This window comes from Palaemon carinicauda, chromosome 11 (assembly GCF_036898095.1).
Source record: "Palaemon carinicauda isolate YSFRI2023 chromosome 11, ASM3689809v2, whole genome shotgun sequence".
Lineage (NCBI taxonomy): Eukaryota > Metazoa > Arthropoda > Malacostraca > Decapoda > Palaemonidae > Palaemon > Palaemon carinicauda.
The window spans coordinates 75,856,134-75,863,633 of NC_090735.1; positions in this window are offsets into that span (position 1 = coordinate 75,856,134).

Here is a 7,500-nt window from a genome sequence, read left to right on the forward strand (position 1 = left end):
AAAATGAAATTGAATGTCTTTTTCTCCAAGAAAAATTTATCTACATCCAAGATAAAATGATGAAAGAGCCTGTCATAAAAAAATGGAAACTGTAACCAATGCCTTCGGGTTACTTTTCCACATAACAGGAAGGTGGGATTGGACATGTTTTTAAAGGTTCTAGGATTCTCTCCATGATAATATTGGCCACAAGTATTCTTTAAAACCTTAAGCTAATCTCAACCATACTTTATCTGGTATCCCTTAATTTCTTAACCCCCATGTCCAGATGTAGGATATCCTATGTCACCTCATCTCGCTTTCTTTTCACATGATTGTCTGTCGGCATTTACTTTGATGGGATAATCTTTGAGTTTTGTAATTTATCCCTTCATTCACGTATGCTGCTTAGACAATTGCATTTATGCATTTAATGTTTTTTAAGGGAACTGGTCTTGCTTCCCCATTCAACTCGAGCCCTCTCTCCTTTGTAACCACTGTTCTCCATCCCTACCGCTCACCACCTACTCCTTCCCTCAATCCTCCTTTCTCTCTCCCCCTGATCTTCATTTCCCCTCTCCTTCTCTGCCTGCTTTTCTCTTACCCAGTTCCTTCTTCTCCCACCCCATTTCTCTCTCTCTCTCTCTCTCTCTCTCTCTCTCTCTCTCTCTCTCTCTCTCTCTCTCTCTCTCTCTCTCTCTCTCTCTCCAATAATCCCACATTTCCTAGTATTTTCTTTGTGCAACCTAAGTGGATAAAGGAAACATCAATCAATGGGTCCACAGCCTTAACTTCATGAAATTTCCGAGCACAAAAAGTTATGCCGAAAAGTAAATAAACTATTTAGAAAGTCCAAGATCCATGAATAGAAAAGAGCGGCTCCACCTAGTAAAAAAAAAAAAAAAAAAAAAAAAAAAAAAAAAAAGAATTTTTTGCATGTGTAAACAGTAGAAAACCATAAAAAAAAAGACATCAACCTATCAAGAGACTCTGAGGATAATCTTATAACAAATGAATTGGGAAAACCGTACTGATGATTGCACATTTCACAACTGTATTCGCTAGTGAAAAATCAAAGAACATCCCCGAACTAGCTATCAAATATGAATGGCCCAAGCCAATAAATAGAATCACCTTCGCAATGGATGATGTTAAAAGGAAAATAAAAGGACTCAGTAGGTCCAGAAGACGTTCATCCAAGAAACATTATAGAACTAGAAGAAGAGATAACCCCCACTTTTACAGAATGCTCTGAAAGACAGCCAACAAAAGAAAGGCAACATAACTATGGAAAGTAGGCAATGTTCCTCCAATCTATAAGAAAGGACCAAAAGAACCTGGCAAATATAGACCTGAGTGTCTTACTTCAGTGCCTTGCAAAATTTTTTAATCAATCATAGTAAATTCAATAGCAGAACATATAGAGAAAAAATAGTTTTCTAATACACAGCCAACATGATTTTAGACAAATGATATGATGTGTGACAAATCTTTTGGAATTTTTCCACAACATGCTTAGCATTTATGACAAAAGCAGGGCAATAGACATCATATACGTAGACTTTCAAAAAGCTTTTGACAAAGTTCCTCATTGAAAATTAGGAGTCAAAATTAGAGCACTAGGCATCATTGACGAGACAGTGGAATGGTTTTAAAATTGGCTAACAAACAGAAAACCGAGAGTTATAATCAATGAAGCTTCAGAGTGGGCAGCTCTTACAAGCGGAGTAATTCAAGGATCCGTCCTTAGCCCATTGCTATTTCTGATCTATATCAACGACATAGATATAGGATTAACTAGAAGGATAGGCAAATTTGCTGATGATACTATACCAGGCATAAATGCTGTAAACTCGGAATACATAGAAGCCTTGAGAGAGGATCTAAGGAAGCTAAGGGAATGGTCCAAAGAAGGGCAAATGCCTTTCAACTTGTATGAATTGTAAAGTCATGCACATACGTTATAGTAATCCCAAATCAGATTATTCTCTTTTGGGTAATGAAATAGAAAGCGTGGACCAGGAGGAAGATATCGGCGTTATTATCTGCAAGGATTTGAAGTTCACCAAACAGAGCATAAAAGCTGAAAAGAAATCACAAATACTAATATGTTACGTAAAGAGACAACTAAAGTACGGAAATAAAGACACTCTACTAAAGCTGTACACATTCTAGTAAGACACCACCAAGAATTCGGAGTCCAATTATGGGCTCCAAATATTCAGAGGGATATAGATAGACTGGTAGTAATACAAGCTAAGGCCACCAAACTAGTTCCAACACTAAGGCAATTTGGATATAGAGCGAGGATGGAACGTTTGAGCTTATTTCATCTACAAACTTGACGACTAAGGGGAAAGTTAATACAGGCATTCAAAATTCTTAAAGGAATGGAAAATATAGATTACAACAATCTATTCACGTTTAGCGTAAATCAGTCAATAAGTAACGGATAGGCCTACAAGCTGGAATGGATAAGACACAATCACTCAATGTGGTAATTTCTTTACATACAAAATAGCAAATACTTGGAATAGACTGCCTGTGGATGTAGGAAACAGTAACACGGTAAACTAATTTAAGAACAGGTTGGACAAGATTATAAGAACTGTCTAAACACTTTGAGTAAACAAATGGAGTCTCCTCGGACGGACTGAAAAGTCTTCAAGACATCCAAAATCCTTGTAACTACTTCTAAATCTCTCTCCAATATTTTACGCTTGAGAAAAAGTTTACCAGTTCTTTTGTAAAGAAAATAATCTCTCTCTCTCTCTCTCTCTCTCTCTCTCTCTCTCTCTCTCTCTCTCTCTCTCTCTCTCTCTCTCCTGTACTTCATATAACACTAATGTAGACAAATAAAACACAAGTATAGTGCTACATGAAGCTTAGGTCCCTAGGTTGTGGAAATTCTTTCCACTCTTTATTCTAGTCACCCCCATTATTCCATTTTTTTTTTGTTTGTTTGTTATTTTCTGGGTTTTACACATCTCTTTTTTCTTTTGTTTTCCTTGTAACCTACATTATTATACCGTTATATATTCATTGCTGCTAACATGTCCATCATTCCCCTGTAATACTTTACCTTTCATCACCTCATTCCTCTGTAGACGATTTTCTCTCATTTCGTGAGCTCACAGTACATTGCTCTGACGATGTAACCGACCGTCGACAATTTTCAAAGTCAGCGCTTGGTTGCGTTCTGTTACAAATGCTCTTGAAGCTTTGGATGTTTAACCACAATTGGTTTGTGTTTAAGTAACTCTTTAATTTACGTAACTCATTGATCTTAGCTTATTGCTATTTACAGATGTTTTTTGTGTTATTGAACATCACTAACCGCCACTTAATTTTTTTGTATGTATATTAATTCTTATAGGCCAGACAGTAGGATTTCTTTATAATTACTTTACCCTGGAACTTCAAGAATGATCCTTGTGTTTATAAAAAGCCCCCTTCAGCAAACCACGTACTCATGGAAATTTGAAGAAGCACCCTTCAGCAAACCACGTACTCATGGAAATTTGAAGAAGAAGACTCAACCGGCTCGAACCAGATCAGCGGCAGAAGCATGTGAGCGGCCCACTTAAAAACCAGGAAGCGGGAAGGCGGACGTAGGCATAGCCTCTTCATCTGAGACATCGTTTTAACATAGGCATTGGTACAACTACCTGTTGGTCAAGCAGTTACTGACCAACAGTATGCCTTACCTTGAGCCATTATTTAGAAGATAGGCATACGAAGATGAAACACGACTGTGCAGAACTGAAGATGCACCGTGTTCTTAACAGTTCACAAGATGCTTCCACTAGTCTACAATCAACCCTCAAGAGCGTGAGTACTAATTAACGGTGCTCAACCTTGGCCAAGGAACTGTCCCCCCTCTTTTTCTAGCCTTTATTTGACGATGTGTAAGTCATGTTCAAACTGTCTGGTTTAATCATTCGTGGCGTGTTCATTAACATAAGTTATGTTCCCGTTCCCCTCTATCAAGTTTGAAATTTTTTGCCCGAATGTGTTCAAAGTGGTGAGTAGAACTTTTGGTATTATTTCAGTCACCATTTTTACTTCCATTGGTTGATTAGTCATTTGATTATTGATTTATGATTTAATAGATTTGACCATTTTCTTGGCATTTTTCACTTTTCACATGCCATGCGGTCTTTATTCAAATTTCAATTAGGTAGTTCTGCTGTTTTTTCCTGTGTCAGTTAGGTGAAAATTCCTGTTGTACTTTATGGAAATAAACGCCATTTTTAGGTTAAAATTATTAGCTGTTTTTAACTTTACCTTTACGTTTTGAAATGACTAAATGAGTTATCACATGAGGTGAGATATGACCTAAGGGTAAGCTTATATTTACGTCAATCTAAAGCTATCGGTGTCAATCCATTATTGTAATGTTCTACGTTATTACCTCCCGGTAGTCCTTAGGTAGTTTTGACTTTTACAGTACTGCTCCCCTTAACTCTTTGTGAAACTGTCGTTAACGTATCTGATTCAGTTCAACCACACTTGATTGGGATTTACTATTCTGCTCCCTGGAGTAGCGTCTGAATATCAAGGTGATATCGGTGCCGACAGTCCCGGTATAGAATAATCTTTGGACTTGAACGTGTATAAGGAAAGCAAATTGTCTTTGTTGCGGTTCTCTAGTTTGTCAAGTGTGAGAGTGTTGGCGCTCTATCCTTCAGGCTCAGGTCCGGAAATCAGAAATGAAGAGGCCTCTCCGGAATTATTTCCCCCATAGGTATCTTTAATATCAAACATTCCTATATGTTTTATTTCTATTAAATGTCTTATCTATACATCATTTATATGTTTTAAACTTACAGAGCTAATATGCTTATGGTTTCCCATTTAAAAACTATGCATAATAGGCCTAAAGACCGATTCACATGACCTGTTTTCTTTCCGACAGGCTGGCCGTCGGTTAACCGGCGTCTAGCTTTCTTACATGTATTCATATGTAACTGTTCACACGACCCGTTAGGCTGACGGCAGCCCTCGGACGTCAGCCGTCCGAGTCGGCCTGGCTTTCTTTCCAAGAAACCTCGACTGGTTTGACGGACGTTAGCCATCCGTCCCAACCAACGGGTGGATGATGTTTTGTGTGAATGAGGACCTGTATCGTACCCGTTCGTTTCGTGGCCTACAACCCCGACTTTTCCTCATAGTATAGAGTCATAGAAATTAGTTAGTTTGTTGTTGACACCATGTATTAGAGGTTAATTGAATTTTATCAAGGGTATGAGGAGATGTTTGACATGGCAAACAAGATGTATAGAAATAATTTACATAAATAATAGATATGGAAAATGACTGGAGAGGCATTGAATAAAACAGGTGAGTTTATCGCAATTTTAATATTCTTGGCATGGTGCATGAAGCATTATGAAGTTGCATAACAGATTTTATCAACACAGTTACCAACCAACATCTTATAGTGTCAAAATTATCGTAAATTGCTCGGTCCTAACGTGACAGAGTCTAAGTAAACACTGAAAACCGTTCGCTGGTAAACGGATACGGAACGCCTCTTGTGAATGTACACTTAGATTCAAAAGTCCGCCGACACTCAGGGAGAATCGCTCGTCAGAGGTCTCTAGTGTTACCATGACAAAACAAATGAAGAGTTGGTCTTCTTACTACTTCTTAGGAAATGGGGGGAGCCTTGTCAAACCACAGCGAACGCTTAAAAATATTACAAATCGAGTTGCCATATTTCATACTATGGTATCATTTGTCTCTCAAGTATTCACTACAAACACACAAAATCTACATACACACGCAAACACACACATACAATATATATATATATATATATATATATATATATATATATATATATATATATATATATATATATATATATATAATATTTACTTTTACTATTCTTTTGAAGAGCCCAGTAGACACTTTCAATGGAAGGGTTGGTGGCGAAGGTTGGGGATGGGGTGGGGATTACCCCTTTCGACGGGCAGTCCGACACTGAAGAATTTGAGTTTTGAGGAAATAAAGTCATTTGTATTTTAGAGGTTGTGGAGAGAGGTTAAAAGAAAATTCTTGATACATCTTGTAAAATATTGCATCTTTACCTCAATCTTACTTGATAATCGATAATGTTCTGGGAAATAATGCCAACCTCATTCGTTATTAGTTCATTTGTAGTAGGTAGTAGCAGCAGTATAAAGTAGCTGTTGTTGTTGGAAGGTTGATTAGTAACGAAAGTTAAGTATTAACTTTACATGATAAATAATCAATGATGGATACAGTAAATACTGGTGATGCCATAGCACTTTGAATACAATCAGAGTTTAGTTAATTGATTAAAAAAATATTTTTATTGCGGTAAATGAGACCAGTATTACATTCTAGCAAATCCTCTGAGAAATTTGCTTTATTGATAAATCATACAAAAAAGATTCTTGTTTTCAAAACGACATAATTTTCAGAGATTTTGTAATGAAAGTAGGAAATAATAAGTTTTCCATAAAGTCTTCTCCTGTAATTTGCTGAAAAATATATACACTACTACCCTGCCTGTAAGTTATCAGTGATTATATAATTACTTATAATAGCTATATCTTAAGAAAATTACATAGCTTTGAGATCATGCTGACTTATTATAATCTTGATTCAAACAAGTCCCCATGATAAAGTTCCTATATGTGTTCCTTACATTCATTCTTTATTCGTTTATTTATTAAACATCCTCGGTATTTTTAAGATAAATGGGCTTTCTGCGCCGGTATTCGTCCTAAGCCGTCAATTTTGGTTCCCAGTTTCTCACTATCCCTTCAGAAAAGAAATCTCTCCTGAACGGCAGCATGAAACACCTTCACTTGTCCATTCCAACCGAGAACTTTCGAACTTTGTGTGAAGCCAAGACGAGATATTCCTAAGCTAGATTCAGAAATAAGGCATTTTCAGCGCTATTTCACTTAGATTTCTTATACAATTTTTATCACATTTCTTTATGATTAATCCAGGTAACGAAAATATCTTGGTTGATTTAAAGCAAACAGGCAAATTATCCTACAGAACACTTTTGTAATGCACGTGGAGGACTACAGAACATAATGATCTATAGTAACTAAATACTATAACTTCGTGCCGGAAATATGTTAGTACAAGGATTCTTACTAACGAATCCTTCAAACTTTCAAAAGACAACGTCTCTCTAATTACAGCCATTTTTGTTCCAGAATATATCATTATTTAGATCAGCATTAAAATCCAACAAAATAATCCCGTTATCTCTACTCGGTGATGACTATCTCCAATTTAGCCATAGGTCCTCGGTAATTCTCAAGCGAATTAAAGCTCTTGTAATAAAGATTGAATTAACAACACAGCAAATATTTTAGTGTATATATGTAAAATTCTACTTTAAATGTCAATGATAATCATTCTTGGCCACAAATAAGGGGCGGTGAGATGACAAAGTTCTCCGAAAAGGGAAGGTAAGAAATTAGATGAGTAAAGGGCAAGTGGCTTGCGAACTACAGACTGAGATGACAC